Below are 17,601 nucleotides of genomic sequence, written 5' to 3'. Positions count from 1 at the left end.
AAGAAATCACTAACAAACAATCTAGTAACTGATGCCAACATCAGCAGCAAAAGCTGCTATATAAAAAATGTTTTATTTATTTATGACTTGGTTGCTATATATAAAAACTTATTTATTTATTTATGACTTGGTGAAACAGTTCAGAACTGAAGAAGCCTCTTTGATGAGAGGTCAAACGTCATCTACAACCAAGTCCAGATTCTCTCGATTCAACTTTTCTTGGATAACCATGACCTGGATGACTGAGGATCTTTACAGATGTGTAGGTTTGTCTAACCCTTTTTCTCTGTCGTTCTCCCTCTCTCAGCACAAGATTAATAGTGGGATTTTGTGGAACCTGAAGATTATCTGCAGTGATGTTTTTTAATAAACCAAACTTCTTTCTTTGTAGAAAAAGTGCAGTGTTTTGTTACCTCACATATTTTTTTGTTGTTAGCCTTTAGTGATGGCAAGGTTGCTCCTGTTGACCTGAGTTAACCATTTTTTCCTCCCTCCATGTCAGCTGGGAAACCAAACATTTGTACTCCTTTCTCTGAGCGATTGCAGCATCCCCACACAGCACAATAAACCATGCTGTAGACTATTATAAGATAGTACACAGGCACAAACCACTTAACATGCTGTTTTCTGGGTTTATTGGAGATTCATTAAAACAACACATGACAATTATTGATAGTCACCTGACTGTCTCCTTCTCTTCTATCTTAAAGTCTCCTCAAGATTACATTAGTCATTAAAATCAATAAATCCTGGTACCATGGGACTACTAAAACTTAATTAGAAAAGAGGAACACACTTTCCAAGGGAAGGTTAGCCAAAACAATGTCAACAAGGAAAGTAATTGTAGCTATTACCGTCAAACATGGACTGTATATGTCCACCAATTTGTCTTTTTCTTTTTTAAATTTAGCATATTTAGTAATCTAACTACATACATGTCAGTGTGTTGTACAAATATTGTAAATCGATGCATTTATTGTATAAATTCGCTTAAAATCGCCGTTCTGTCGTTTCTCTCATTCATTTTAAATTGCCCGCAAAGGACTTCCGGGAGCTATCTGCGGTCTCCATCAACCACGTGATGATCAAGAATTTTGGATCAAGAAACTCTCTCTTAAAGGGCTCTGGTGATGACAGCTGTCCATCTCTGACCACAGTTCAGAACATGGTCACAGTGACATCGTGTCTGAATGCCCCTCTGCCCTGAGCCATGAGTTAAAAGAAACTTAACACACAGAAGCTCCACAGTTTGCTTCTCAAGGTCATAGTTAACCACAGAGTCCTGTGTACTGACAGTAAAACAGATGCTAGCTTAGCATAACTTACTTTTCTTACAGTTGCATAGGCAAACATGAATGTGTTAGCAACAGCAGCAAACTCAATATTAGCTGAGAAAAGCCTTAATTCTGATTGGACACCACTGTCCAACTTAGCAAGTACACCAGCTCCTTAATATTCTGTCAGTAAGATTACTGGTGGAAACTAGCTTAGGACACACCCGTATGACACACAGCTTGTCATACATTTTTACAAAAGTTCATTTTAGGTGCCACTCTCTGCATCTCACCATAACAGGTTTACCTTCCTGTTCTCACTAACCTGACAAGCAACTGACAAACACTTATTATTGTAGACATAGTTAAAGCTCTTCTGCTTTTTTCTGATGTTTTGTTTCGTAATTTCTGATCTTCTTGCTTAGATAGTAGATCTGACAGACCAATGCCCAGTTGGTTAATGAACTGCCCAAATGTTACAAAGATGAATGAACTGACAAATGAACTTACGTGCTCTTCGAATCACAGATCAAGTGCAATCCTGAGACCAAAAGGGGGGATGTTGGGATCACAGGGACCTCACGGAGCTGAGGTCGTACATTTCTGATCTTGGCTGAACTTTTGTCAAGTGAGTTAACTTATTTTCCCAGGAACCCCAAGAAAGTCACATCAATGCGTGAACAGCTTTGATTGAACCTGTGACCCACACCTCATTGATAAAAACAGCAGCACAAGCTCTCAATGTTCTCTTTTCCTCTATCCACTCTGCTCTGCTCCCCACCTGTATGGACCCAAAGGCCACAGCGGCCTCCCAGCTAGGCCCACTCACCAGACCAGGCAGACTTCTTGGCTGCTACACAAAGTCCAGCAACCAGTTAACTCTGAGGAGAACAGACAGAGTGGCCAGGCACTCTCATCTGTATCACCACACAGCAAAAGACTACAACTAAACAATTCTTCACCGCCAGGCTCCATCCCCAACGGAGCTGCCAGCTAACATCTACTAACACCAGTGTTCTTCCTTCATGGACTGGTAACGTACCTGGCCATTGCATAGCTTTATATAGCTTAACTGCAAAGTTAACTTGGCTAAGCACAGGACTGTGTAGGCTGTGGCTCAGGAGGTACAGTGGATTGGCCGTTAATCAGAAGGTTGGCAGTTCAACCCCAGGCTGCATGTCAGTGTCCTTGGGCAAGATTCTGAACCCCGAATGGCCCCTGGCGGCTGCTCTGCCAGTGTGTGAATATTAGTTTCTGTTTGAGCACTTAGGCTCAGTGTGTGAATACAGAAGTAGTGTAAAAAGCGCTTTGAGTGGTCAAAGAGACTAGAAAGGCGCTATACGGAGCACTTACTTTGGTAAATGTACATTGATGTGTTTTATTGTTGTGATCACTGTTAACGTGGGATTATGTAAATACATTTCTGCCACAGCTACATCAGTTAGAAATGCTATGTTCACACACACTTTCTTTCTTTGTCTGCATGCTAACTAACTTAACTTGGCACCGTTACACCGTTAACCACACATATGGAGCAACTTAAAGTTGCTTCTACACCTTTTATTCTTTGACCACAAGCTCACGCACACCCTTTATAATTGTTCTCATTACATTATTTAATATAAATCTTGATGCCGTCTAAACCTTAATATCCAACATAGTAATGCCAACATAACATGAACAAGAATTGTTTCAGTAAGTGAATCAGTTCAGTTCGTTCACCCAAAAGATTTGTTCTTTTGACCAAATTGTAAGTGAATGACACTCAGTTCAATTTTATTGAGTTGAGTGAGTCTCACATATTTCCCAACCCGGACAAAGAAAACCAATACTGCACAATTAGATATCACAAGGAGTTAGTGCCAAAATAATCCATCATGTATGGGTTTTTTAAGTTGTTTCCCTGAAATCATAATAAAAAAGAGAGAACAGTGATATTAGTAAAAAATCAGGTCTTTTATTTGCTCATTCACCCACAGTTTAGCCCATATTAAATCTCTGCTATAAGTTAGATATTTACATCATTCAAGGCCCCTCACAAAATGCATCATGATCATCTTTACAAAGAAATCTATTTACATTGTACAAACATTGCATACATGGTCATCCATACACCAAACCCTTGTTCCCTTCCACAAAAACAAAAAAGCAGTCCGATTTTCTTCATCTGTCGTTTCCACCACCACCATTTCTCACTGGCAACATTCCCCACCCTAAACAACCAAGTGGCATTTTTTTCTCTTCATTTTCAGACAGGCAGTTAATAAGTCACAGTCAACTGGTCAGCTACTGAATTACTCATCAAGACTGTCAGTAAGGCAGGCAGTTCATAAATCCTCAGGCAGTCAGGTTACTGTTCTCGTTTTAACTTTCTCTAAGTGCCTATAGAAGTTGATGAAAATCAATTCAAGCCAATATAATGATTTGGTTTCTATTGATTGATTTCTATGAAATCAATACAAGTAAATGGCAACCAATCAAAGCTAAGACGACTCATGTGGGATGGCTTCACACATGGCACACTGGGAAAGGACTTGGAGATGGTTTAGAAGAACTACGTAGGAAAGAAGAATTGCTTGCTTTCTTTTCATCTTTTTGGTCCTGGTCAGGCATTTACATACAGTGTGGTGAATTCAGTTCTGCTTTTTCATAATGCAAATTTAGCCTGGTAGATTATTGAATTAGTTTGAACCTAAAGAGGTCCTTTTCTAATTGGAAATACTAAAAACACAAATGTGAAGAATGAACAAATAATTGTCAGTTTCCTTTTAGCCTGTTCAGCGTGTGCCTCTCCACATTTTGTCTGGTCCAAGATGAAGGATGATGTACTCTGACTGACAAGGCCACGTTGGCCTAATGACTCTAAAGATACAGATGAGCAAACAGGACAGAGCATAAAAATGTTATACGTTGATTGTTTACATATAAATACAAGCCAGGACTTTTACATATCAGCATGACACCATCACACAACACTTTCAAAACGGAGACCTGATTGTGCTTCTCCATTTATTCACTCCTCGTCTCTTCCACAGATTTGGCTCACCTGAGAGTTCTTTTTTTTAGATACTTCTAATAAATGCTTTGTTTTTGACACCCTGTTCTTACCCTGCCAGTGGGTACATACACTCGCCAGCCGCTTAAACACACTGATGATGCGACTGAATCCTCCACCATTAAAAATGGACTCTTTGGTGAGTGAGCAAATCAGTTTTTGGATCAGATTGAAGAGACCTAATAGCAGAGCATGACTGTTCAATAGTTGAGTTAATTTCAATAATCAATGTAGTGGTTTAGAAAAGACCTGAGAGCCCAGAAGAACAGATAGAGAGACAGGGTATCAACACAATGAAGGACAGAGATGTGTCATGTTTCCGGTTCAGTGTTTGTCCAACAGGTTATTCTGAGGCCCTGTAGCTACCAGCCTCAACAACCAGTTCATCTGCCACCTGGAGTGTCTGTACAATGAATGACCTTGAGTCTGACAAAGGCATATTTTGGCCGATACCAACAGATTTGGGTTGAAGCTGTTAACCGTCCACACTCAGTATCTTTAAATTTGACCATGTGGACCCCAGGTGCACTGACACGGGCTCGTATCAAAAAGCTCATTCTTTAAAGGATTTCTGTAAACGGATGTGTTGCTCAGTGTGTATGTGTCACTATGTTTCTCTCCAAGCGCCAGTCTTCATACAGCCACTATGTTGTTCATCTCCCATTTCTGAGTGGTTTTATTGGTGTCACAGTCTGATATAAACACTTTGTGGAGGAGGTCGGAGCGGTCCAGACATTTCCCTGTTAGGAGAACACAGACGAACATTACTACTGATGTTTGTTACAGGGATTCAGAAGCAACAACTCCTCCCAGCCTCCACTAGACAAGGTTTGCTTCCAGGCTTAGCCTAAAAACATGTAATTGTTGTGTGTATTAGTTTAAGCAGCATATGTTTGCCTATAGTGGTGACTTAGATGAAGATCAGATCACATTTCATGACCAATATGTCTAATATGCAGTTAGCCCTATTTAGACAACTCTTGCTGGGTTTAAATACTTATGGCATATAGAATAATGAACGCTATGAGAGCACTTCTTCCATAGATTCCGATGGATACCGACACAACAGTGGGCTGAACAGAGATGATGTGCATGCAGCTTTGTCCTGTTGGCTGGCTCACCTTTCTTATCTGGGTTAAACCCAAAACACTACCAAACAGGGACAAAGGCATTATTCTCGTATACTAGTCCCGTAACGTTCTCACACCACTTGCGGTCGCAATTGAGCAGTGAGCGTAGTGAGTGTGGCTGTGTGAGTCTGGATTTCTAAATAGCCTGGTACAGTATAGGGGTGCAACAACTAATCGACGTAGTCGACGAAAATCGATTTTCGATCGAGCTTAATGGAGTAAAGTGATGTGATCAATAAATTACTAAAACAACACAACATCAGCGCTGCAGTAACACCTTTACAACCCTAAACCTCCAAAGTGTGGAAGCACTTCACTCTTCACTCAATCAAAAAGGTTGTTAACTGCAGCATCTACAAAGCTGAGTTTTGCCTGTAAACACCGGAGCGTCTGAAGAGGAGGCGCGTAACATTGTTGCTCTGTGGATGATGAAGACTCATCTCAGTAAGCTAGTTTGAAAGCTAGCTTCACGTTAAAGCCGTGTACGCTATGAGCTGTAACTTTTTTTATAGTTTCCCTTAGTCAATTTGATCAACTTTTAATGGAGCTGAGAGTAGCACGTAATTATGATGCACAACGGCCGCGTTCACATTTCAGATGTGCCCTGACTTTGCAATCATAAACGATGCATCGGTCATGGCAACGTTCCCAGCAGGAGAACGTGTTGCTGCCGAGTGAGCAAGATTAGACAACACAACAATTTCTTACTTTCTAAAGAAGAGAAAACAGTTCTCCTGTCTCTGCGTGAGGCAGCGGCTAATCTGCCCCCCAAAAAAATCATGGTGTTTTGTGAGTTGTTGAGTTAGGGGAAAACATATAAACATTGTGAAACGCTGTCTACTATAAAATCATTATTATTGACCCCCCTGTAAATTCGGCAAATGTAATGCATGACGTTATTCCTTTCTTTGTAGTGTCAGTTTGTCAGTACTGGCCTGTAAACTGCTCTGTCACTAAACAGCAGATCAGGACTTGATTTCAGTGGAACTTTCTGTTGCTGCAGCAGAAACGTCCATTAAAAGGCTATTTTTGAAAGCAGTATTTATTTTATTGTCGTGACTGTTAATGAGCACAAGCCTAAAACACAAACAAGTTTAATTTAAAAGCTGATAGTTAAATAAGACGCATTCTTTAATTTTGCCATTCATATCGATTATTCATTTCAATAACAGATAGATTAATCGACTATCAAAATAGTTGTTAGTTGCAGCCCTAGTACAGTAAACTAGGCAATTTTCTCACTAGTTGGGATGGGCACCATTAGGATTTTATTGATCCACTCTCTACAGTAGATACTCCTTATTGGTTCAGGTCTTTATCAATAATCTGTGGCTACTGTAGAATTTTGCCACACTGTCCTAAACTTCCTTCTACTTGTAACATGATGATTGTCAATGATGACAGCAAATCACTATGTGAAAAATATATAACTGAAAAACAGTGCAAATGTTTACCTGTCGGCATGTGAGTGAACCGATGAAGATCCTGCAAAGACCAATGTGGGGGAGAGAGAGAGAGAGAGAGTAACAGGGAGAGTGATTGAAATGTGGTTCATTGTCTGTCTGAGACTGATCAGTGTGCTCTCATCTTTTCCTGTTTGCACACACTGTTGACCAGAGCATGGTCAAACACAAGCACAGAACAGATGTTTGCTTTCATCAGTCACATGTGTTTCTGTCTCACCTTGAAGTACTTCCACTCAGTGTGCTGGTTCTGATCACAGTGTGTGATGATGACTGCTGAATTATCACCTTCTCTGGTCAGGCACTGGTCGTACTGCATCAACTGGTTGGCTTCATTGATACGGAACAACTACACACACACACACACACACACACGCACACACGCACACACACGTCAACAAAGTCAGGCGGGCAGAACGCTCTTGTTCTGAAATGCAGTGCAGACAAAAGCACAAAACTGGCTCACAGAGAGCTGTTATCACTATAAAAGCACACAAAATGACAAATTAACACCACATCAGCAACGTGGGGCAGGCAAACGCTCCGATGCTAAAAAACGTCCAGTGTGAGTTGACAGGCAGGGGATGGACAAAACAGTGGCACAGCCTACACGTTTGGTTTGTTGTTGTAAAATGTACACGCCCTGCGCCCACTCTGATTGGTGAGTAGGACCGTAACTGGAGGCGCATTGTGCTTGTGATTGGGCAGGTCTGTCACACAAGAATGAACAGAATGAATGTGAAACGGGTCAGATGCGCTGTTAATGAACCTACATTTTAATAGCAGCAACATTCAACATTAGTTAATCGCTTTTTTTCAAAGTGCAATTTTGATTTAAACACAACAAATCGTTCAGCGCTACCCTGAGTTGAGGGAAACTCTGGGTTTACGGAGGTCTTTGAACAATGATGTCTGGCCTCATATTCAAATACACATCATGAATTCACCCTTGGCTCAGAATGAAATCTTTACATTGCCTTTCTCTTTTGCACGTGAAGTATACTTTATCAGACTGTAACAGTAGGGCTGAAACGATTCATCGATTAAATCGATTAATTTCATCGACACAAATTCTTTGCATCAATGCTTCGTTTAATCCATTTAACTTTACAGCACAGTGTTTTGCAATGACATTTATTACTGTGGCACATCGTGCTTACGCTGTGAACACTACATGATTATTGGTGCTGTTTGCAAAGTGGGGAAAGAGAGAAAATAGCGAGGGACGAAGAAGAAGTGTCCACAGTATGGGATTATTTCAAGCTAAAGAAAACACAACAACTCTGTAATGTTACCGTCCGTCCACCAGACAAGGTAACAGTAACAGCACTTTAGCATTTAACTGAAATCATGATTGATTGTTGAGTTGAAGCCAAAGTAAGCTGCAGACCTCAGCTGGAAATGTGCACACGTGCGTTTGTTGTTCTCCTTTTTGGGCCGTGACTTGGAACCTCACTGTCAGGAGTTAATTGGGTGTCGGGCCAAGCAAAAGTACTTATCGATGATTGTTGTAACAGTTTGTCAGAACAGTACATTTAAACTTTTACTGCACATTACTTTGGTGATCTCTGCCTTAAAATATAATGTTGCAATGTATCAGCTGATCAGCTGTTCTGGAACCTAAATCTCAGGCTTAGCTACCTCAGAGTTTAGGGTTGGACACAGAAGTTGTAAAAGCTGCTTTGTTTTGTAAAAACTAAACCAACTAAAATGTTGTGTTGCTGAATCATTTGGTTCAATCAAGCTCCTCTCTGTAGTCAGAAAGAAAACTAATGCAGTGAGTTCTACTGGTAGCATTAAAAAAGACCAACAGAGAGCTAACCTAAACCTTCAGTTCCTCGAATGGCCATGTGGAGGCTGGCTCCAAAAGTGAGACCCCTATGTTAACGGGTCCAACTTTCCAGCAGAACATGTTTACAGCCTGGTACAGATCCAACTCTGATATAACTCACCTGTTTAAATTACATTAAGGCTTTAAGTAATGCATAATTAAGGGCAGGCCACACTGAGAGCTGGGTGCTCTCTCAGGTGGCTAGCCTCAAGGGGTTTCAAAAATCAGGATTCATTTGGCCCACATCATCTCCACCTGTTTGCCCATTTTTGAATTAGCCAGAGTCAGAAGCTGGAGCCACCCACACCAAGCTTCACAACGGCTCTAAAGAAACCTGTGGTGATGTCATTGACAGCACACCAATAGCTGGATATCTGGAGAAAATAACTGACTGAATTTAGAAATGGGCAGAATAAGAAGTAGTACTGAGGGACTTGGGTTCCAATTGTTTTAAAGGGGCTATGTATATATTTTTAATGAAATTAATCACTTTTTTATTGCGTTTATTTAATGTGTGATTCACCAGCTTTGTTCTATACCTCTGACAGCCACTATGCTGCTTCCTATGTAGTAACTGGGTCAGCACCATAAAATGACCAGCTCCCAGCACAACTCAGACTCCACGTAAGGATAAAAAAAAACAACAATAAAGTTGTGCTGAAGCAGTTTTGGATAGAAAAAGTGAGCAAAGGAGACACGAGTGTTTCATTACCTGGTTGCCCCCCATCCTGTGGCACGGTCCTATTTCCACATTGCCTCCATTGGTGTGTCCCATACTGTCGATACAGTAACTTGTCTCAAAGCCCCGAATCTATGCACACATGGACAAGTCACACAAACACAATCTTGTGGCACAGGATTACACAAATGGTTCAAACAAGGCATCTAACCACCAGGAAAGAAACTAAAGTGAGTGAACATGCTGTGTGCGTGTGTCTGCCTACCTCCCCCATTCCACATTTTTAGGAGGCAGAGGGTAGTGCAGTGGAATGTCATAGGCTATTTCCTCCATGAACCACTTGAAGCTCTTGCATCGATGGTCCTCCCTGAAGTTCAGCAAGCAAACAATTAGTTTACAACCAGAGAGCTTACAGCTTCACCGCTGACATAAAAACAGTCATTACTTAAGCAATTCAAATATTATTGAATGTTCAGCTTCAAATGTTAAGAATCTTTCATGTGTCTAAAGATAAAATTTAAGAATCTTTGAAGCAGGGCAGATATGACCAATTTCACGACTGCCATCAACAGGAAAACTGTCACTTCTGAAACATCAGAACTACCACTGATGCATGTTGGTGCTATTTCATTCATATTTTCAGTATTATGTAATTATTATTTTTATTGTTATGAAAAAATATTATTTCTACCTGAAGCATATTTAATTTTGGTTGTTTCCTTCTCAAAAGTTATGATGTAACAAGGCTTGCTGGAATTGGGAAATCTGTTTATCCAGTGACATTTAACCTGTCATGCGGGACGTTTTTTTCTTGCAACCTTGTTAGTAAAGGCCCGTAGAGTGAACTTCTGATGGGTGAGTTACAGGATTCTGTTCAGAGTACAATCAGGGATGTCATTTGTGATTGTTACCTCTTTTATGTCTCTGGCTGTGTTGATAATTGATGAATAGTCCTATTTGTGATTGTATGATCAATGATCATACCAGTAGATTTGCTATGCTTATCCTGACTGCTATAGTTGTATGCTTATCGTCATAATGTCTCGCTGTATTTTTATTTGTTAGTGTAAGCGGGTCTGAAATACTTCAGCTCTTGGGGGAATTCTGTGGCTGTAGCTTTGGTTAATTTGGTGTTCAGGCAACTGCTGTTCATGGTTTTGATCAAAGGCTGGTTTGTCCAGGCCCAAGGAAAATATTTGCACAGATGTGAGCAGAAAACATGTTTTTAGCAGTAGTAACATGTCTATTATGTGTAATTTCATGCAATCTTATGTAGGGACGCAACAATTACAGATTTTGTTGGTACAATTATAGTCTGAGGATAATCACGGTGTCACGATTATTTTGCATTCATTAATTTCAGAACACTAGTAATGACTTAAGTTGATTTTTAATATTTAATTACATTAACAATTATATTCCTATAATATGCAAGTATTATTAATATAAGAGGAATATTAACTTCATTTATCCCCCTGGGAAATAGTTATTGAGGAGATGACATTAACTGAACTGTACATTTAAGTTTTAGTGAATATGAGAAACTGAGAACATCTCTCATGCAGTGTCATTAATAACTGAAATGCAGGTAATTGGTGTAGTCCTGAAAGTCTATAAGCTCCTGATGTTATGTCAGTGTTTTACACCTGCCATTTTAACATACAAACATTTTCTCTACACAGACAGGAAGAGGCAACAGGATGTAACGTTAAATGTTCAGTGACACTGGCTGTCCTTGCGGTGGGTCGGAAAGGTTACACCTGCTGTGTTTCTTTACGTTGCACTGAAAGCTCGACTCTCACCACTGCGGCATCGACTGTAAATTACATGTTTATAATTAATTGCCCACCAACTTGCCACGTTATTTAACTCAGTTAGAAATTCTCCCGCACTGCCGAGCTTAGCCGTTTCTTTGCCTCTAGTCTTTGATAAGCACGGCACTTTAAGCTGGTGCACCGCTCATGTAACTTTGTTTTTGTTTTGCGCAACAGAAACACTGTAGTGGAGCCTTTACGATTAATTAATCGTGACGTTTTAAAACGCGGTTAATAGTGAAATCCGGTAATCGCTGCATCCCTACACTTATGATTGGTTAGTTTGTAGAAGTGGGTCGTAGCAGCAGTCACACTGTGAAGATATGGTCCTTCCTGGCTTCCTCACACTGGTGACAAAAAATTCTGACAAAGCTCTAAATCAGCTGTCGGGGGACATTTCTTACAGTGTGACCTCTCTATTGACATTTTTGCCTTTAAAAATCGCAGTGTACAGGGGCCATTCTGTGGGAAACTGGTAGTAAAATGAGAAATTCAGAGATGTGTTATAGCATGATCAAGTGTGATAAAAGATGAAAAGTCCAGATATATTTAGAAATAAATACAAAGTATGCATATTATATACCTGAAGCGTTTAAGCTCACTGATGTCTCCGTAGGCGAGAGTGAGAGTTTCCGGACGACTGGCATAAAAGTAGTCCTTATATCATCCCACCATACCTCCACTACACGAACATAGTTCTGTGCGCCACACACACACACACCACACACACACACACCACACACACCACACACACACCCACACCACACACACACACACACACACACACACACACCACACACACACACCACACAACCACACACCACACACACCACACACACACACACACACACCACACACACACACACACACACAATTTAGTATATACAGCAAGCAACGTAGATGAATAATGAAGCCCAACAATTTCCCACATGAACCTTTTGTATATTTTGGGAGTTGATAAAATAACATGAAGATGAAGGTTAGGTGTGAGCTGGAACGTAATAATAACACTGTTTATTTGGCTTGAGAAGTAGTTTCCCTGATTGTGTGTGCATTCTACACAGATCTGTAAAGTGCAAACGAGGCTTGTGCACGTGTGCTCACCATGATTCAACACTACTGTTTATAAATCTTGTAAGCATAATTCTGTCTTTGTGTGTACAGACTTGTAGTTGTGAATCTAAACAGAGTTGTGTGCATCCGGCTCCTGGTGTTTCAAAGCACGAGCCATTCTACCTTCAGAGTGGGTGAGGATCCAACATGTGCAGGTGGAGGGTTGCCTTGCCATCCGTGAAGTCTGTAGATATGGCCGACACGAGAACACGGTACGAAGAGCAGCTGGCCACCACACTGCCAAATCTACATAAACACACAGAAATGGTACAAAGCCCAGGTGAACATTGCTCTAGACCCTTTAAATCATGTGTGTGTGGCCATTTAGCCTCAGTGTGTATAAACTGGGATAGTCCATGTTTACCTTGTATGATATTTCAAAATTCTCTCCTCCCCATATCTGCAGTCCTGGGTCATACAGACCCAGCTCAAAGAAGAAGTCTCTCTCTATAGCAAAGAGACCACCTGCCATGGCTGGAGACCTACAAGTATAAAGACAGAGACACACATCCAGACTCTCTTTTCAAGGTATCTGTGAACATCTAATACATGAAAGTCAGACATTAAAGAGTTCATTTGCATCAATATTGCCTTCACTTAAATCACAGTCAGTTTCTGTATTAATAAGAATGAGAACACAGAGTACATCAGAGACAGACAGAGACAAAGTCTAAGCAAGTGAGAAATTAGGTGCTCGATTATGGCAAAAATCATAATCACGATTTTTTGGTTTGAATTGAAATCACAATTATGAACACGATTGTAGGGCTGCAGCTAACGATGATTTTAGTATTCGAAGCTTCTATAGATTATTTCAACGATTCATCGTTTTAAGATGTACTTTTGCTTGGCAGTAACGGGATCAGCTGTGCACGTTATACGTGATAGATATTTATTAGTCATTTCGGAAATTCATAGTGTCATCCAGCAAACACAAACATCACCGAGTGCTAAACAAGTTATACTAAAGGCTCGTGCAGACTACACGACTTTCAGCGTCGGTCGATGGCAGTGTAGTTCACACAACTTGCCGTAATATGACGGCAGTCTAAAAGTTGTTGTGTCGTTCACACTACTTGACTGATCGTGACAGGGGGTCACACACACTACAGGAGCTGACAACACCCATGGCACCCGACGCTGGTTTCCAAACCACTTTTATCAAGAAACACACGTGAAATGTGAAACGGGAAATGAGCGATCCTGCACACAAAACAGCTGTTGTTTGTTATTATAAAGGCGATTATAAAGACAGAATCTGGTTGAAAGGATGGATTAGCACACGCAGGTAGCAGGGATTGTCTGAGCTACAGAGAGAGCTGGAGCTCCCCGACACCCAGTTAACTCATGACTGAGGTTTCAAGTCACGGCCCAAAAAGGAGAACAACCAACGCACGTGTGCACATTTACAGCTGAGGACTGCGGCTTACTTTGGCTTCAACTCAACAGTCAATCATGATTTCAGTTAAATGCTAAAGTTGCTGTTACTGTCACCTCGTCTGTGTTCCGCTGGCAGAACACCTTTTTGTTCAGGTACTGCTGTGCTGTTGCCGAGGCGACAAAAGTTTAGTTTTACGGTGGACGGATGGTAACATTAGAGAGTTGTTGTTTTCTTTAGCTTGAAATAATCACATACTTTGGACACTTTTGTCTTCGTCCATCGCTGTTTTCTCTCTCTTCCTCCACTTTATCACGTCGTGTTCACAGTGTAAGCGCGATGTGCGACAGTAATAAATGTCCCTGTGAAACTGTGCTGTATAGTTACATGGATTAAACGAAGCATCGATGCAAATAATTTGTGTCGATTTTTATAATCGATTTTATCGACATTCAGCCCTACATGATTGTTGAATGACTTAGAAAACATCTTGCGTTTATTGAACTTTTAAAACTGAATGCATCATTTTTTTAATGATTATGCATTATCCAAAATAGACATGACATAGGAGCTAAAAGTAATCAAATATTTTTCACTTTAAGCAGCTTCTTAGAGCAAAGAGGAAGACAGTAACGATTTGTGTGCGCGCGCGTGTGTGACAGGGGAAGTTGACGACACCTCGATATGTTACAATTAACAACTAATGGTGAGGAAAGTATAAATCCGGTAATACGTTAGTAGACGCGGACACAGTGGATATTTTACAAGCAAGGCCCAGGTAAAGCAAGTTTTAACACACTGGGTTTGAATAAGTATAATTATATGTAATTGTAAAGCTATGAGTAGAAAAAGGGTCCGCCAGTTGCTAGGCTAATGTATGCAGTGTAATAATGGCGTCTAGCAAGTTGAAGCAGTTACTAGCCTGCCATGTTAGCTCGAGCTGAAGAAAACATGTAACAGCCTGGATGAGAGAAAGAGAAATCGTTTTAATTCCATTAGCCAGTTTTTCTAATCATTGGAAGCCAAAATCAAAATCGTGATTAAATTTCGACTAATTGCACAGCCCTATGAGAAATTAGTAAGATTGAAGACTAACAGCAACATGATGAAAATTGGTTGGGGGAAGGTGGGGGGGTGGGGGGGGGGTGCCACATCTCAAACCCAATTCACACCAGAGGCTCCCCTGTAGACCCCACAAAAACAAACAGGGCCCACAACACACTGTGGTGAAACACCATTTAACTCCCAGTAGCGGAAACATTACAGCACAGCGTAGTCAGTGGACAGGACAGTAGGAAACTGCTCCCCTTCAAGGAGTTTGTTTTGGTTTAGTTGGTTAGTAGTGACACAATCATATTTTAAATATAATCTGTTGTTACCCAGACACCCTGCTCTTAATATTTCTGGGTTTTAGGTTAATTTAAGCAGATCTACCGAGAGACTGTTTTGTTCTTTTCGAACACTTAGCATTTCTGCACATGTTCGGTGAAGTATTAATAGTCTCTATGTCAGACATATCATTAGCATTTGTCCAGGTTAGTTGGATGTGTTTCTTCTGTGTATACACACTGTCCAGATTAGTCAGGAGACATTGGTTTTCTGTACCTATATGGCTCAGTCTCAGTTTTGCGGAGTTTTTTTCTCTGTCTCCCAGAGGAACTCTCTTCCAGAGCATGCTCCAATCCCAGGCTCCTCTAGCAAAGCCGTTCTCGTCACCTCCACCCTGGGGCTCAATGGTGAACATCTGGCCATGGATGGAGTCGATCAGAGGCACCGTACACACCGTTCTGACAGAGTGGGGGTGGGGACATGCACACAAGATACATGGTGGTGGTGGGGTGGGGTGGGGGTGGGGCATGTACATCCAGAAAATACAATAGACAAATACGGACAGAAGTGCCAATGAAAACACAAAGACATGGGTGTGGGGCGTCGGAGACCAAGACAAAGCAAGACACAGTGGATAGGACAGGTGGGATGAAGGGATGGGAGATGGAGACACAAACAGAACAGGGATGAGTGTTAGCATGCTGGCTACGGTGAGTGTACCGTAGGCTGCGTGGTATGTTTTCTGTTGGCCTTCTCTCTCTGGCTAAGTGGCACTCTCTTCCAGAGCAGGCTCCAATCCCAGCTCCTCTAGCCAGGCCGTCCTCATCGCCTCCCTGCTGGGGCTCCATAGTGTACTCATTACCATCTATATAGTCTATCAGTGGTACTGTACACACTGTCCTACACACACCACACACACACACACAACACACACACACACACCACACACACCACACAACACCACACACACACACACCACACACACACCACACACACACCACACACACACACACAACACACACACACACACACACACACACACACCACACAACACACACCTGTTCAAAGCGTTGCAGAGTGAGTTTTACAGCAGAGCTCAGACAGGTGTCAATGTCATTCAGTGTTTTTTCTTGAATTGCAAATGCAGGGATGGTAAAAAACGGCATTAAGGAGCACGTCATATCATAGTACTATTCCTGGAGCCAGATCCATATACACTAGATACAGTCTGTACATACACTTAACTGGTAACTGCAGATAAAGCACTCAATGATGGTGCATTGATAGATATGGGAGTGATCTCTAGTCTTTACGGGGTGATGCTTATTTGCTCCTGTGGCCAGACCTTTTTTTGCATAAATACTGTATACATGGCACAGAATCAAACCTGCGACAGAGTTCACTGTTCTGAACAGGTGCCCAAAATCAGTGTAAATTAAACAGCTCGCTGCGCCGGCTATGTGAGGTTTCAGGTTTCAGAGCTGCGAGCAAAAGCAGATTTATTGCAGTGATAAGAATGACACAAACTGAGAAACTTCCTCTGAGCAAAACATCTGGAACAACTGAAGACGTAGACATCTACAATACAAGCAACCTACAACTCATTATCCGTGGGCCAGGACAGAAAGAAAACTTGTGAAACATAGTGATGATCATATCTTTGAAAGTGCTGCACAGTGACACTTGCATGCACCAACAGTAAGTTACTTATAAACATGTAATGAAATGGTACCATCATGAATTTCATCTGCCACTCTATCAGTTGTCTGTATTTATACCATACTCTAACACCAAAGGTGACAAAGCTATCAACAGAGAGACGTGCTGAAAACAAAAGTTATGATTTAATACATTTAGTAATGAACCAGTCTGGAAACAATCTGTTGGATAACCCAGCCTTTAAACTGTAACTCGAAAGTGTGTGTGTTTGTGTTACCTGTCTTTTGAGATAGGAGCACCAGAGCATACCAGTTGATGCCAACCTCACAATGAGCATCAAGGTATGAGTACCTACAAAACAAAGACACACAAACAAATGGATGTCTGTGTTCATTTGTATTTATTGAGAATGGAATTGGTGTCAGTCCAATCAATCCTACTAACAAGGGGATTACCGTTACACTTAGATGACAACGGGGTTGGGGGGCTTCTGCAGGAAATCTGAGCTTTAAACACTTAGTCTCCGGCATTCTGGTAAAATTGTCTGCAATAATTTATGCCTTTTCCGCATCATTCAATTCAAAATTTAAAACAATAACAGAATATAATTTACATCTACATTTATTATTTAGCTGACGCTTTTATCCAAGCGACTGACAATTGCTATTTATGTCAGAGGTCACACGCCTCTGGCACTACTTACTATCCACACGTTACACAACCTCAAGTGCAGATCACAGTCCAAGCAGAGCAAAGTTGCGCCTCAGTTTTTAGATGTTTATATTGCAAGCATGGTCCACTTCATTACTATCACGGCGTACGATGGTGTCGCATCAGCTGGGTGGAGATGACGCACCTAGTTGACTTTATTAGTTA

The 17,601-nt window shown here is 41.1% G+C and overlaps 1 pseudogene; it reads right to left on the bottom strand.

Annotated features, from left to right (window-relative positions):
• Positions 1 to 3,209: 3,209 nt before the first annotated feature.
• On the bottom strand, positions 3,210 to 17,076 carry LOC119884930 (annotated as a pseudogene).
• Positions 17,077 to 17,601: the final 525 nt, after the last annotated feature.

This window comes from Micropterus salmoides, unplaced genomic scaffold (assembly GCF_014851395.1).
Source record: "Micropterus salmoides isolate LMB-PRFRI ecotype aquatic unplaced genomic scaffold, ASM1485139v1 Ms_hic_scaffold_3781, whole genome shotgun sequence".
NCBI classification, from domain to species: domain Eukaryota; kingdom Metazoa; phylum Chordata; class Actinopteri; order Centrarchiformes; family Centrarchidae; genus Micropterus; species Micropterus salmoides.
Note: the sequence above shows the minus strand (reverse complement) of the source record. Positions and strands in the feature narration are given on the sequence as shown.